Here is a 17144-nt window from a genome sequence, read left to right as displayed (position 1 = left end):
AATGACTTAGAAGACAGAAAGAAAACATACAAAAATGGAAGGAAAGCAAAAAAATGGAATTTTGAAGAAAAGGACAGCGACGCGAACGCATGGATGACGCGGACGCGTGCCTAGCACAAAATGGCAGCGACGTGAACGCATAGACGATGCGGATGCGTGCCTTGAGCATAACACAAATGACACGTACGCATGACCAACGCGTACGCGTGACCAGGAAAAACTCCAAACCACGCGCACGCGTGACCCACGCGCAAGCGAGACCCACGCGCACGCGTGACGGACGCCACGTACAGAAATCTGTAGAAAATGCCCCCAGCAATTTTCGGACCCTTTTTCGGCCCAAATCCAAGTCAGAAACACAGAATATAAGCCAGAGAATGGAGGAATCAAACAGATGGGGAATATACAACATTCATTATTCATAATTTTAGGTTTTAGATGTAGTTTTTAGAGAGAGAGGCTCTCTCTTCTCTCTTAAGTTTTAGGATTAGGATTTTAACTTCTTCATATCAGGTTCAATGTTCCTTTAATTTACTTTCTAGTTTTATTTATTCTATTACTTTAATTGTTATTTATCTTTTCAATTTGGCTTATGAACCTTTTCATGTTAGGACTTGATTTTATGTTTAAACGCAATTTGAGGTATTTCAAACTTATGAATGCTTTCTTCAAATTTATGTTATTAATACTTTTAATTTAATTTAGATTTACCCTCCTTTGCTTTAGTTGAGTAATTGGTGATACTTGAGTTATCAAACTCAGCTGTTGATTAGAAATTGGGACTGCTGATTGATTTGGATCCCTCTAAGGCTAGTCTTTCCATAGGGATTGACTAGGACTTGAGGAATCAATTTAATTAGTCCACTTGACCTTCCTTTATTTAGTAAGGCTTAACTAAGTGGGAGCAGAATCCAATTCTCATCACACCTGATAAGGATAACTAGGATAGAATTTCCAGTTCTCATACCTTGCCAAGAGTTTTTCTAGTTATTAATTTATTTTAATTGTTGCCAGTTTATTTTCATGTTCCCTATTTCAAAAACCAAAAAATATACCTTTTTCCATAACCAATAATAAATCATACCTCCCTGCAATTCCTTGAGAAGACGACCCGAGGTTTCAATACTTCGGTTATCAATTTTATTGGGTTTGCTTAAGTGACAAACAAGTTTTTGTACGAAAGGATTTCTTTGTTGGTTTAGAAACTATACTCACAACGCGATTATTTTTATAAAATTTCTTTACCGACATAAAGTCCGGTTCGTCAAGCAGCAACCCTAAAATCAGCCGTATCATTTTGCTCACGTCCACGAGATGCCCCTTGGGTCTTGTCCACACCGAACAATCGACATCAAGGTGATCAATCTTAATATCTCAAGTCTAGTGCTTCAAATATCCAAAAGTATGCTCATGAACATTTATGCTATATATGTCAACAATTTATACCATTTTAAAGCCCATAAAACCATATTTGATTTGAAACAAATTTTATTTCCAACCAGAATTTGAGGCTCTAGTTATGGACCGCTGAAGTTCATTAAAATCAAGTTTTCATTTAAAACCTCAAACCTCCATTTTTACCACAATAAGCTCAATACCAACATTCTATGCATACAAACAACACCACAACGTACCATATCACAGCAACACAGCCCCACCTCCTATCACAACCAATCATACCTCAATCTTAAATAATCTTATACATAAATTCCTTAATTATATCAACAAGATCATCAAGAATTCATCACATATACATATGCATTTGAATCACCTTATCAACCCTCTTCAAATCATCATTTAGCATTTCATGTCCATCACAAACATCAATTACCAAACCAATACTCAACCTATTTCAACAATTATTTTCAAGGTACTAAGCATTTAACAAAATCATACATTCACACCTATCCTATGGTCATCTAGCCTAAATTTTCACAAGACATTATATATTAAATGCGAGAAACCAAAATCATACCTTGGCCGATTTCCTCGTATAACCCAAGACAACCCACTTAGGCAAGCTTTCAAGCCTTCAACACCAAAATTCAGCAACCAAGACCCAAGCCAAGCTCCTAATTTAAACAATTATGCTCCAATTCTTATACATACACCACCTAATTCACATTACCACATTTATATACCAATTTTCAATATCCAAACACATATAAACAATGAGTTGACTAGGGCTGATGATCCTTACCTTGTCTGTGCCTCAATTTAGCAAAATCCCACTAATTCCTCAAGTCAATTTGATCCTAAAATATCAAATTAACCACAAATCTTAACACCCAAGACCATACCATTTTCGGATTTGAGAAGAGGAAATTGAAACTGAGAATGTGCTTTCCTTATCTTACAATGTATTAGAATTTGTAGAGCTCGTCACTGCAGACACATGGCCGCAAACGGTGTGACGATCGGAGCTCAGAGCGAGAAGATATGGGGATTTTAATGAAATACAAGGGTTTGTGAAAGTTGGGAATGTTCTTTCCCCTTGGCTGAGCTTCTGCGTTCTTTGCATGTAAGGGGAGGAGAATGAGCTGAAGCTCATTTAATTTAATGGGTTGGTTGGGTCCACGGGCCCGGTTTGGCCCGTTCAGCCCAATTTTAGGTCAAATTCTTTAAAATTAGTATTAAAATTCTTATTTTAATTAGCTTTACCTCATTAAACAATAAAATTTATATTTCTAATATTTTTTATTAAAAATTAATTTATTGATTAATTATTTGTCAATTTTACAGGGTTTACAATCATCAAGTCCTCCCAAGGTAAAATGACATCAGACAGTATCTTGTCGAAAGGGGTCGAAAGCCATTAGACATGGTTGGCATAAAAGACCTCTCCTAAAGGATCGAACTAGCTATCCATTGGTCTAGTGACATAAATCATGTTCTAGGTGTCTCAAGGAAATCATAACTATAAGTTTCAAGCCTTAAGAGAAAAAAAATTCTCCCTTTTTCTTCCATCACAATTTGGCTATGAGGCTAAATATGAATGAACAAAATGCATGAAGGCTAAATATAAATGTTATTACTAGTGAGTATTAAACTACAAATATGAAAAAATTGATACATAAGAGATAAATTATAAATATTATAAGAGAAACTCTTAAGAATGTATTAATAAAGTAAAAAATGAAGAAAAGATTGAAAGATATCAAAAGAGAAGGCTAAAGGATTGAAGAATACAAAAAAAAAAAAAAAAAAAGCAAAAGAGTCATTATGAAAAATATAGGAATGCAAAGAATGCTCCCAAATGAAAAGAGAGCTAAGAAATAAAAGTGAGAAGAATGTAGAGCATAAATAGATAATTTAATAAAAAAATAATATAAAAGCGGGCAAAAATATATCTAGAAAAAATCTTGAAGTAAAAATATGAATATGAAAAACTTAGAAGAAAAAATATAATTTTATAAAAAAGATTCTGGACAAAATGGTAAGTAAATGAAGTTAGAGGAAAATTATAACTTTGATAAAGTATAGGAATAAAATAAAAATTATGATAAAATATAGGCAAGAATATAATGTTAATAACAGATTGAAATTAGCATGATAATTTGAGAGACTAAAGGATATAATTGTTATTTAATTTATATAAAAGATTGAAGACAAAATTGTAATTAGAAACTACGGAGCATGAATGTCATTTCTAATAAAAAAAAAATAAGGACAAAATCAATAATTTTAGAACCAAAAAATATGAAGGTCATTTATAAAAGACTAAGGATAAAATAGTAATCTGAGGTAAAGAAAGACTGAATAGGAATATTCCTAAAAGAATGAGACATAATGAAGCAAAATGAAACAGAATGTGATTCAACGATAAATTTTTACAAATTCTCCCTTGTGTTGATATAAAGCAATGTGATTCAACAAACGATTTGAAAATATGAAATGTTGAATTCTTTTTTCCCTGCCATAGCTCATAAGGAGTATGTTTAAAGATTGATTTTATAAAGACTATTTTAAATATGCTACATTGTATTTAGGTAAACCATCTTCTAAAAACATAGTGCTTCTCCCTTCTTGCGAGCTTCTACTTTTTTTTTTTTTCTATAACCATATTTTGTTGAAGTATTTTAGGAATTGAGATTTTGAGAAATTTCATTTTTTTTTTACAGAATATTCCAAAATCTGAGTTTACAAATTTACTACTATTTTCTAATCTAATGGTTGATATTGTAAGTCCTTTTTTTATTTTGAGGTTTTTTAGAAATTTTAACAAATATTTTTTAAAATATCAACCTTAAAAACTAGAAGAAAAAAAAAAACACATGTAAATCTAGAATAGTAATTATAATACAAAGACATATCTTTCTAATACTTAGATTGACTAATGATACTATCATACCCGTTTATGAGAGTGTACAAGAAGCAAATTTAGTTGGAATTTAATTACTCCATTGGTTTTTATAGTTTTGCGAAATTTTTAATTAGGTCCTTATATTTTTTTTCTTTTAAGTGAGTCATTGCACCAATTATTTTTTTTAATTGAGTCCCTATACTTTTTTTTTCCTTTTATTTGAGTCCCTGCATCAATTTATTTGTTTTAGTTGGGTCCCTATACAATTAAACAAATTACTACTAAAAGGGATTTAATTGAAAAAACAATTTTGGTGGAGGGACTCAATTAAAAGAAAAAAAAGTATAAATACCTAATTGAAAATTTCACGAAATTATAGAGACGAACAGAATAATTAAACCAATTTGAAAAGAAGAGTGGGGTTAGTGGGAGGAAGAGGATAAGATAACAAAGAAGGAAGTGAGCTGAGTATCTCCCTTTCAAAAGTACTAGTGAAGAACAAACTAATATTTGTTCCTGTTTTATGTATTTGTATTGTATTCTTAAAACTATATTTTGTATTGCTGACCACAAAAAAAATGAGTGTTAATAAAACTAATTATAACAAATTGAAAACTAATTTAATAACCACAAAAGATAAAATATATCTGACAAAATTATCAAAACATTAATTATAGATTAATTTTTTTAAAAATACAATTAATGTCCATTCTCTTTCTGCTTCTTCTTCCTTCTTTAAAATTTTTCTACCTTCGTCACCGTTTTATCACTACCAAAATTACTCAAAAATTCTAAGTTCTCTTCTTTTCTAAACCCTAAGCCTTCGTAACTGTCTACCATCACCACCATAACTAACTTTAAAATTAGATATCTATGCACATGTCAAGGATAATAGAACATTATTGTTCTTCATTCAAAAAAGAAAATACAATCATCACATAAACCTAGATGTCAAAATATCACATAATAAACTTTCTCAAATCCTATTAGAAACTAGAAAAAACTCAGACAAGAAAAATCCAAATAAAGAAAAATAGGTGCCGATTTATTACCTTAAAGAAACAAATAAAAATTTCTAAAAATTAATGGTCATAGTTTCGACCAAGCAAGACATAAAAGAAAAAGGAATTTGGAACTGAGCTCACCTTAAACCCAAGTTCACAACACTACCCCAATTTTAATTCCACGGCAAAACATATTTCTTTTGTTTCTCCCACCTCTGCCATCTCGTCCTCTCCCACCCTTACACCCAACCACGACCACCACAAGAGTTTTCCACTTTGTTCATCCCCTCAACTAGCTGGTTCTGTTACATTGTAGGTCCTGGTGAATCTGTAATGGCTCTTTTAGAAGATTAACATTTTTATTCAAAAAATGAAAACTAATATATCTAGATTTTTATTAGTGTCTTAGATATGATAATTTTCATGGTTTTGATTCAACGTAATTTTACATCTAAAAATTTTAGGATTTGTTTAGGTTGGGTGATGATGGATATGGTGGGGATAGTGGTATCACCACAAGAAAAAAGGCTTATGATCATGCCTTTTTTTGCTACGCTTTAAAAGCGTGGCCAAAAATGATCTATGGCCACGCTTTTATGAGAGAGCGATTGAATAGAGATTTGGCTACGTTTTTTTTTTGTTATGCTTTAAAAACGTGGCAAAAAGAGTCAATCGCCACATTTTTATGAAGGTAGCGATTGATGCGAGATTTGGCCACGTTTGTTTGTACCACGCTTAAAAAATGTAGTCATAAAAAGAAACTGGCATGCTTTTAAAGCGTGGCAACAGAATTTTATTATTGTGGAGTTTATAAAGCGTAGCCATTTCCTACAAGCTTTTTGGCACGCTTCAAGAGGGTGGCCAAAAGGTTCCCAAAAAAAAATTTAAAAAGCTCGTACACTCTTCTGAGTTATAACTTCAAATTAAAAAAGCTCCTTCGTCGTTCAAAGAAAGACCCGTAAGCCCTGCCCTAACTCCTCCTTCAAAAGCCCCAACGCGACGACGACACTCCGTTCTTCATTGTGCCTCGCCCTCACCGCGACGACGACACTCAGACGACAGTTCGTGAAGAACGTCGCTGTGCTGGCAATGCCTCCGCCGGCAATCCCTCTTCCCGCACCCCTAACCTCCTTCTGCAGTGACTCTCTCTGGCGGTGACTCTCTCTGCTCACTTGCCGTCGCAAACCCGCCGTGGATGCTCCCTTTGCCGCCACTCCCTTTCGTGGCTGCAGATTCCTACCTTCCGCGCCGCTCCCTTCCTACTTCCTGCTTCCTGCTTCTTGCTTCTTTGTTAGTCCTCTTCTTATTCCTTTCTTTTATTTCTTTTCCTATTTCACCTGGTCACTTAGCAAATCTGATGGCTACATTGTGACGAAGCCCGGGACGACGAAGACCAGTGTTGAGGGTGTTTTTGCTGCCGCCGATGTTCAGGACAAGAAGTATAGGCTAGCTATTACTGCCGCTGGCTCCGGTAATTTTCTCTTACTGCCTCACTGTATCTTCATTTTGGTTATTTTAAATTGGTTTCTGTGACGGTAGTGACTATAGGTTCATTTGAGCTATCGTGTCCTATGTTAGTTTCTTTATTTACATATTTAGAATATAGGCTTTTGGCTTGAGGAAATGAAAAAATAAAAGAGGAGAAAACTTTCTTCAAACATACCCTTGTTCAACAAATTGTGTGGTGTAGTGTGGTGCGTTTAGTTCAATTTTTTTGTAATAATTTTGAAAATTTGTCTAGGTAGTTTGCTGAGTTTAGTATAACAGGTGTTATGAACATGGTGTCTTTGTCTTGAATTATTGGATTATTATTACTGGATTTGGATACCAATTCTTACCGATTGCCACTGTTTGTGCTTTTAATATTGAGTTTTGCGAATTGGTGCATTTGGTTTGCTTGGTTTTATGCTATTTGTTATTATTTATGTTAATGCACGCCCAGTGCTCTCTGATATGCCTCTTTGATATTTTGAAATCTAAATTTCATGCTTACTTATGTATTATGTTGTTTAGGTTAATACTTCTGTATTTGAAATAGAATTCTGGTTTTGAGAGTTGAAGTTTAATTTTATTTTTATTTTGAAAGGGATTAATCATGAATCAACGTTTTGTTTCTTTTTGGTCGAGTTTGTATTAATGATTTAAAAAAAATTACCAACACAAAATGACATGATAAAAATGTATTTCTACAAAATTTCAGTTGTCACATCTAGTCAAATACTAATTTAAGTTGGTTCTTCAGAGAGAATAATTTTAAACAAATTAAAAGCAAGGTTGACTTGAGTTTATTAGATTTGTATGATCTTAACTGATATAATAGAAGAATAAGAGTCCCACCACAAATCTTGCATATGAATTGATTTCAATTTTCACATTATATGTGCTTAGCGTTGAGAACAAGACACTGGAGACTATCTAAACTTGGGTTTTCCCCTTTCTTTAGCACAAATAAATTATGATCTGAATCTTAGCATTTTAGTAATTACTTAAAGTACATTAATTTAATTTTCCATTTTTTTTATCATTAGATGCTGAAAATTATGGTGATTAAAATATAATGGATGCGGTGTACTGGATTCAAATAGAATTTATGTGTATAGGATTAAAATAAAATTGTGGTAATTACATAAAGATAACAATGTCTATTTTTCACTTATTTTTTATTTTTATTTTTATCAGAGAATTACTTACAGTTAGAATGCCATACTGATAGAATGTCATACTGATAAATGTGCTAATGTGCTAATGTGTTTTGGGGTGCAGAAATCACTAATTTTCATCAGTGAAGGCAGAGAAATCACTAAGTTTTCTTCTATTGCATTTTGTGAGGAAAGGCTTTGAATGTTCATGCTGCTTCAGACTTTACTATTGGTGGATCTAGGGGGCAACTACTTCCCATGGTTGTTGGCAATGTCATGTGCTTTTTAACTTAATTCATACTTTTCTTTAAAGCAATTAAGGTAATTTTGTTAACCTATTACCAGAACTGTCACTTTTCAGTTAGTTTTGATGTTTATAAATTATGTTGATGTAACATTATTTTGTAAATTGTTGGATGATGATGTCTCTTTTGAACTGTGATTCTCAGCATGCTGTTCATCTTGCCCATTTAAGAGTGAACATAGCCATTTAAAGTTAAAAAAAAAAAGTATTAAATTAAAATTTTAGCTGTGGATATGATTTATACACGCTGAAGATTGTTGCTGTCGTTGTTTGATGGAATTAATGCATGTTTGAGAATTATGACTATTTTTAATTTTTCATTTAAAGCTAAGATTATAAAGTGGTTATTAGTGTAATCTTGGTGTAATTGGGTACAGTGCTCGAGGATCGGAATTGTCTTATGGTGACAATTGCCGGTAAAATGCAAATTAAAGCCCCACTTTGTTATTAAATAATAATAATTCATAATTAATGGTTTATTGGTACTGATACAGTGGGTTGCATGAGAACAGTGAATAGAGAAGTATTAAGAAAACATAAGATCTGATGGGCCCTTAACCTCATTTTCTGAGATGGCATAAATTTAATACAAAATTTTGGAAAAATTTAGTTGTTTTTTCTAAAAAATATCTGTAAACTTATCATAAATTTGTTCAGAAATATACTTGTTTAGTTAGTTAATATTTTATTTTTAAGTATAAAAACATTTAATTATATACTATTATATTAATAAAAAATTATTATTTTTATTTGATTATCTTATTTCATCAGGGTGTCAAGGTTGTATATAGAACAAAGGAGCTGGAAGAGCAATAAGTAAAGAGGTTTTTACCAATTTCTTAACAACTCTTATCTGTTGAGTTTATTTCTTTTAGTTTACAAATTGTAAATTGTTCTTGAAATTTTCAATTTCTGAGAGACCCTAAATCTTCAGCTTCTGAGATAGTTTTGTTATTATTATTCTTTACATCGTTGGTTGCATCAGCCAAATTTGGAATGAGACATGGCTAGCAGGTTGCTTTTATAAACCATGCAATTACGAACTTTTTGTGAAGCAATCCCTCAATATGGAGATGGCTATTGTCATGACAAGGGTATGGTTTTGCAGCACACACTGTTTAATAAAAGTTGTTATCATTTGGTGTCTACTTTAGATAATTAACACAATATTTTCCACGTTTAAACATCAGGATGCTGGTATGGAGTAGATTCTTCACCTTGATATGGATGAATTAATACACCTAGCGGGTGCTTGAGAGTATTCTTTGAGTCAGTTGCTTTTTGAGGTTCCAAGAAATGTAGACATGGTCATATTTCCCAACTATGTGAGTAGAATTTGCTGGTTCATGCTTCCTTCATGGAACTGGTAAGAACTTCAGTGGTGTAATAATGCTTGTGTCTATGGTTTTTAGGAGAGCAGTGTTGAGCGAGATGATATTAGGCTTCGTTTGGTTACTGTGTTCAGAACATATAGACACATACACAACTATACCAAAAGACATAGACACAGATAGACATAAATTTTTTTTAACGTGTTTGGCATCAGTGTACAAGACACAACAATTTAATTCAAATATCTATTTTATCCTTATTAATTATCTACCATCATCTTCTACCAACATTAACGCTGCCGCCACCATAGCTTTCTACCACCACCACTACTGCCACCTGCAATTTTTTTACTTCATCGCAAAATACTATCTTCAACTTTCATTTATTCATCAGTTCAGCAATTCAATTTTCTCATTAAAAAAAATGAAACAGGTTGAAATAAATAAATAAATAAACGAAAATGAGAAGACAGATCTCAAGAATGATCGACTACTATTTTGGGCTTTCTTGGTTTTTTTTTGCCGTTCTTAATGAAATTGATTCAAGTAATAGTGGAGATGAACAGATCTGGGCAACACCTGATGAATGTAGATGAATAAATATGACTGAAGATGATGACTCATGGTGGTGATAGGTGCAACTGTGTGAAGAGAGAAAGAGAGAAGAGGATGAAAAAGAAAGAAGGGGTGTCAATGGTGGCGGTCCGTGACAGCGGTATGGAGGGACACAACAATGGAAGGAGAAGCAGAGTGATGTGTGTAGTGATGCGAAGAGAGAAAGAGAGAAGGAGATGAGAAAGAGAGGAGAGGCAATGGCTATGGCGGTGGTGTGGAGGAGAGACATAGCCATGGAAGAAGGAGGATGGAGGAAGGAACGTGGAGGTTGGAAGGATTTTGGGGTTAGAAACACAGAATATAAAAGATAATAAGAGAGAAAAAAGGGGATTAGGGTTAGATTAATTAGGGACATAGTTGGAGTTTTAAAAAAAAATAAGGGATAAAAATGTAAAATTTTGTGTCTTATAAGTTGTGTCTCAATGTCTCAGCTCAATGGAGAGACACTAAAAATATGTATTTTGTGTATACTTGTGTACCACCGTGTCCATCATAAATTTGTGTCTCAACAAACAAACGGTGGACATGTGCCACCGTGTCCATGTCTTTAGTGTCCAGAAACACCAACCAAACGCACGCTTAAAGAACCTTTTAGTGAGGTGAGTTGCTGAAGCTGTACATAGTCCTTTGCTAGAAGTTTCTGTTCTACTTATTACTTAACAAAGAACCCTTTGGAGTACCCGAGTTTGTAGAATCAGTGAATAACAAAAGGAATTTTGACTTTTAGAATGATGAAGATCTATTTTTCTATTTGGTTTTATTTTTAAGGCTTAGTAGAGGGAAAAGAATCACTTAATTTAGTTAGAGAAGATAGTCGTAAAATAGCTCTCGTCTTTTATAAACAGCAGAAGAGAAGTTAGTGGGGAGGGCGTGAGTGAGGGACGATTCTCTTATAGGAGAGAGAGTTGAGAAGTATATGAGAGAGGTGAAGGGAATTAAAAGAGGGAAGGAAGAATTTAGACTGGGCAGGACCTTAGGAGAGTGGTAGCTTCTCTAATGCTACCTTGTTCCCTACTTTTTCTGTGTTTCATTCTTCCATTAATAGACTCCCAGAGACTGGAATGGTATCACCCTGATGCCTTCCATAGTTCCACCTCCTCTATTCTTTCTTCATGCTCACTTCAACTCTCTCCTTTATACTTCTGCTCTTTACACTTTCTGTCTTTATTCTGGTGCGTATGCCTAGTCTTAATATCTGTGGTACGAAGCTATTACATCTTACTATACACAGTACTGGTATACTGTATAGGTTCCACATACCCCTTTCCACTTTCACACTCACGAACACCCTGAACTTTTAGCATAGCTAACAATCACCTGTAATAGTCATAACTTAAAGAAACAATGAACCTTGTAGCCATTACTGGACAACAATTATTGACCAGAATTAAAAGGCATAGATTGATTTCAACAGTTCAACCAATTATTCTGCAATGGAATGAATTTTAAATTACTGAATTTGTAATCCTTAAATTTTAATTGAGCAGTACTTTGTAAAGAGGAAACCGACAAATCATGTATTGGTTTCCTTATAAATGCAGTTGCATGTTTTGGCATTGATACTTCTATCTCCTTCATTTTCTCCTGATCTATTGATTCAGGTATCAATGTTTAAGAAGAATTATGACCATCTTCCAAAAGATACATACTTTGGCAATTACAAAGATTCTGTATGTGGGAATCCAAACTACTTTCTGACTTACGAAAATGGTAAATCAGCTGCCCGTATACAAGATCATCTTCGTCCAAAAATGGTGCACACAGATGGCATAACTACATGAAATCCCCAAAGTATGTTCTGTTGATTCTTTATATTTATGTCTCCCCTTGATGTTTTTTCACTTATGAGTTCCATGATGTTCTCCTGAATTATGCTAGTGAGATCAAGTTAGAGGAGGCTGCTGTTTTGCATTACACATATGCTAAATTCTCAGACCTCACTTCGAGACGTGATCACTGTGATTGCAAACCTACCAAAGAAGATGTAAAAAGATGCTTCATGTTGGAATTTGACAGATCTGTGAGTTCATGAACTCTTTTTCCACCTTATTCTTTTACTTTCTTTTCTGTCCACTTAGCCATTTGGTTGAATATTGGAAAAAAAATGGATTTGTCTTACCCGTGCAGTATATAATTAGATTACTATAGTTTGAACTTAAAGGTTGACCAATCGTCACAGATTCTAGTTGCTAAAAAATAGGGAAAAAGGGTTTGGGCGTGGTGGGGACTGCTTTCCCAACTCATGAGTGTTCATTATAGTGTTCATTATTTCCACTATAGTAAGTACAATTACTCTCTGCTGCTACAAGGACAATAACACAGCCATGGCTGCTTCAGTTTCAATCATAGGAGCTGTCAAAGAAACTCCAGTATGATACTTTTACCTTACTTTGTTACTTTCAATTAATTCTATTCACTCAATTTATCACTTCTAGTTTTAAACTATGTATAAGATTAGGATAGTAATTGGATTGGATCCAATGTGAATTAGTAATCAGTTATAAATACCAAATTAGAAACATAATGATCATGTGAACTATGGATACATATCATTAATTTGCGAGTTATCAATATATCTAGATGCGGTTCATGATTTCTTGTATAGTCAAAAAAATTTGATTAGAGTTTTGAATAGAGTAGTAACTCTTAAATAACAAGAGAATAATGTAATTTTACATTGCATGTGAGTTTGAATGGTTTTGGAACTGTGTCTTCATCAGTTCCCAGTTCATCAGCTTTCTTTGGAAGCAGCTTGAAGAAGGTTACATCAAGAATCCTCAGCAGCAGCAAGGTTTCCTCCGGAAGCTTCAAGATTTTGGCGATCGATGAGGACAAGCAGATAGATAAGGACAGATGAAAAGGGTTGGTCTATGATATCTCAGATGACCAGCAAGACATCACAAGAGGGAAGGGTATTTTGTAGTTTTTAATGTGTATTTTGTACTTTTTAAAGGATGTAGATAATGTAATAGTTGTTGGAATTATAATACATGTATTACAAATTTATGGGTAGTTGTTATCACTTTGATTTTTTGTTAGTGCTTGTCATGTGATCAACCACTATATTTGGTGTACAAGTTTATGAAGGTTTTATATTGTTAATAGTAATTAAAATTGTTATGAAGGTTTTATATGTCTAAATTTTACATTATGTATGAATTTTGTTAGATTTTATTATGAAGATTAAAAAAAAACAATTGAATTTGAACAAACTTATAGCCACGCTTTAAAAGGGTAGCTATTCCGTACAGCAGCCATTTTTCGTCACGTTTTAAAGTGTAGCTATATCTTTAGCTATTGGCACGCTTTTAAAGCGTAGCCATATCTCTCACGACTTTGCCACACCTTAAAAGCGTAGTCGTATCTCTCGCTATTGTCACGTTTTAAAAGCGTAGCCGAATCTAGCTATTGGCACGCTTTAAAAGCGTAGCCATATCCTCTCGCATACGGCCACGCTTAAAAGCATGGCAATAGATAAAAGCGTTGCGACAAAAAAAAACGTGGTCATTGGTAACTAAAAGCATGGCCATAGAGCAACCGGCACGCTAGCAGATGCGACCCTTTCAAAAGTGTAACACCCTATCCCCTCTAAAAAACTAAAAACACTAAACGACGAGGGGAAAGTAAAATCTAACAACTCAATTTGTGAAGATAATCTTCTATGCTCCTGTAGCTCGGCATTAAACCTTCGTACCTATAGCTGGGAGAGATGGAGATAGGGGATAAGAACTGGGGAGTTCTTAGTAGGGTTGGGGTAGTTAGTTAAGTTCGTTTTATTATGTTCTAAGTAAATAACAACAGTCAACAAAGTACAATCTAACTCAACAATTACAGAACATAGAATCCAATAACAAGCACACACAATAATAGAAAACACAATCACAAACAAATATGCCCAAAAAAGGATGATGCATCTCTAGTCCTATCGCAGGCCGTGAGCTCATGTGTCGGTTGCCTATCCGCTCCCGACATTACCCAGACACGAGTCCCAGATATGGCTTTCTAGATGCATACAGTGTGCATATAAGTCTTACGGCCAGGCCGCATACAGTGTGACTTTTAAATGTATTGTAATATGCTTACATTTGGAAAATAATTCTCAGTGTGTGGGCGTCCCCACTATACATTTGGCGCTAAGCCGCTAAGGCCGAAACAAGGTCGCATCTGCTCTCCTGTGGCAGACAATCTTTTAAACTTTGTCTTTATCTTTGTCCTCTACTCTCCTGTGACAGAGATCAGCTCTCCTGTGGCAGATATCCCTTTAGTTAATATATTCTTTTCTTTTCTATGCTCTGTTCTCTTGTGGCAGAGATTCGTAGGTTCTTTTAATCTTTGTTCTCTGCTCTCCTGTGGCAGAAATTCTTTAATATTTTTCTTTCCTTTTCTTTTCTTTCTTCTTCTTTTCTTCCATATCATTTCATAATATAATTTAACTTTTTATAAAATACCCATTTTACCCGCCATACTCTATTTATTACCCAAAATATCTGAAAAATTATATAATTACAAATTGTACCTCAATTTTTATATAGAAATACAATGTTATCCTTCAAAAATAAATTTTAAATATTAATCTTTCTCTTATACCAAACCGAAACCTTTAGCCCTTCCTTTCAAAATATTACTTGTATTTTAATCCGTTATCGAATCTTTCGGTTATCGGTTTTTCTCAACTTTTACTTTAATCTTTCAACCACCAAATCTCATCAATTTTCTCAAAATACCACATCACAACAGTCCCAAAACTATTAAAACAACTACAGCTAAGCTATTCCTCATAGCCAAACCAACAAATCACAAGCAACAACAATAATTCAACATAAACTCATTCAAATTCAAACAATAATTAACAAAATCAACATTCACTTATCAAATTCATATTTAATTATTATAAAGTTACCAAACCCTACCTCCGTACGAAATCAAAATACTCGAAGCTCCAGAGAAGCTTTTCGATCGAGCTGCTGAAGAAGAAAATGTCAAAAATCGTCTGTGCCTCCTAGAACTCCAATTGGCCGAACTCAAGAGAAAGAGGAGCTATCTCACCATCAACTTCTAATAAACAAAAATAACGCCAAGACATAGAAAAGGAAGATACTAACACTTTTATCGAATTAGATTTTTTATTAAAGTTACAGATCTCAAAAAATCAAACTCAGAAACTCTGAGGTACTATGGAATCTCACACGGCTTTTTCTCTCTTTTTCCTTTCTTTTGGTTCCGTTGAGAATAAGAGATGATGATGGTGTTTAAGAAATAAGGGATATGTGTCATTGGTGTTTTATAAATATAAGGAAACGTGGCATTGGTTTACATATATATACATGCATAAGTTTCATTTTCTTTTCTTCTTTTTATCTTTTTTTAAAATATCTCATTATAACAAAAATAATTTAAAAATTCTAATAGATTTTAAACTCAAAGTATCATAAAATTTAATTTAATTTAATTATTTTTTAAAAAAATAATTTTTTAAATAATGAATAATTCATTATTTAATTTTTTTTAAAAACTCGGATTATTATAAAAAGCATGTCAGTTACTCAAAAAACGTGGCGAAAAACTATCGTTATGTTTTTTCTTATTTTTTGCCATACTTTAAAAGCGTAATAAAATCTTAGTTTTTTTTGTAGTGTATTAATGATGATAATGGGGTGATTGTTAGAAAATTTTAGAAGAGGAAGAGATAAAAGAAAAGAAAAGAGGAAAGGAAAAAGGATTAAGGATATTAATGGTATTTTTAAATAAAATAATCCGTAGTAACGTTTTATTAGTTTTGTCAAATAAATTTTATCTTGTGAGTATTAAATTAGTTTCAGTATGTTATGGTTAATTTCATCAATGTCCGTATCTTGGATCGATAAAAATGGTGAACTTCTCTATTCTTGATATAAAATATTGTAGTGCGTAGTTAGTTATTTTAGTATTTTTCGTAAAATATCGTAGTAGTTAGTTATTTTAGTATTTTTTATTAGAAAAATAGCATTTAAATATAAAGATCCTTATAATAAATATACCTATTAAAGTAACGTAAATTGTGATTTTAAAAATTTGTTAAACAATTTCTAGTCAGTATTTAGGTTAAATAATTTGTAATTTTAGTTTAAAAAGTGAGTTAACAACCGAACTAGAATAAAAGATTGGGGTCTCATAAATAGAAAATGACAAAAGTAAAAATTAAAAAGATATAGGATGTTTGATACAAAGGTCCAATTACAACAAATCATGAGCATATTTAAAATAGTTTTTTCAATCAAATCTGGAATAGTTTTTTTCATTTTACAACATGATGAATATATAATATAAACAATGAATAGAATAACTATAAATACTTGAAGAATCTACTTAAAATGAGTATCATCTGAAAAAGACTAGTCAATAAACCCTTAATGAGCTAGACACCTGATCAATTGCCACCAGAAATCTGATCACAATACTTTTCACAAGCTGGGCCACATACTTCAATCGTAGCTCCCCTCTCTTGCAAGCATACAGGCATGCATTGTTTGGCACAATCTGATAAAGTTTCCGCATAATTAAAACATACAATAGCTAACACCATGCATATTAGCATTGCAACTACGTATTTCTTTAAGACCAACATTATTGAAAATCTTTTGCTTTTAGAGTTTGTAGTCTTCTGGTAATAGGATAATGAATTAATTAATTTTCTTCTTATATTTATATGCGTTGAAAAGTCAATTAAATATATTCTGAACCATTATTTTATAAAAGTAGATGATGCTGCTCCTCCTCCTGTTTTCAAGCGGTGGGGAGAGAAACATGGTAATAGCTTACAATTTTTAGTTTAATTACTGATTTTGGAAGTATATGATATTTTTAGTTGTGTTAGGAGCCACATTTAAAAGAAAGTAAAACCATGTTTTAGTAATTATTAAAAACTATATAAGTATAAATGTATTTGTCCTAATTGTTGTATTATATTTT

General features: G+C 32.9%; 1 long non-coding RNA gene and 1 pseudogene across 1 annotated transcript; both read left to right on the top strand.

Moving 5' to 3' along the window:
• On the top strand, positions 6221 to 8382 carry LOC110268823. The gene is made up of 2 exons (XR_002357380.1): positions 6221 to 6778; positions 8071 to 8382. It is a non-coding gene; the product is annotated as an uncharacterized LOC110268823 (long non-coding RNA).
• LOC107627205 lies at positions 8753 to 13032 on the top strand (annotated as a pseudogene).

This window comes from Arachis ipaensis, chromosome B02, assembly GCF_000816755.2.
Source record: "Arachis ipaensis cultivar K30076 chromosome B02, Araip1.1, whole genome shotgun sequence".
In the NCBI taxonomy this organism is placed as follows: Eukaryota; Viridiplantae; Streptophyta; class Magnoliopsida; order Fabales; family Fabaceae; genus Arachis; species Arachis ipaensis.
Note: the sequence above shows the minus strand (reverse complement) of the source record. Positions and strands in the feature narration are given on the sequence as shown.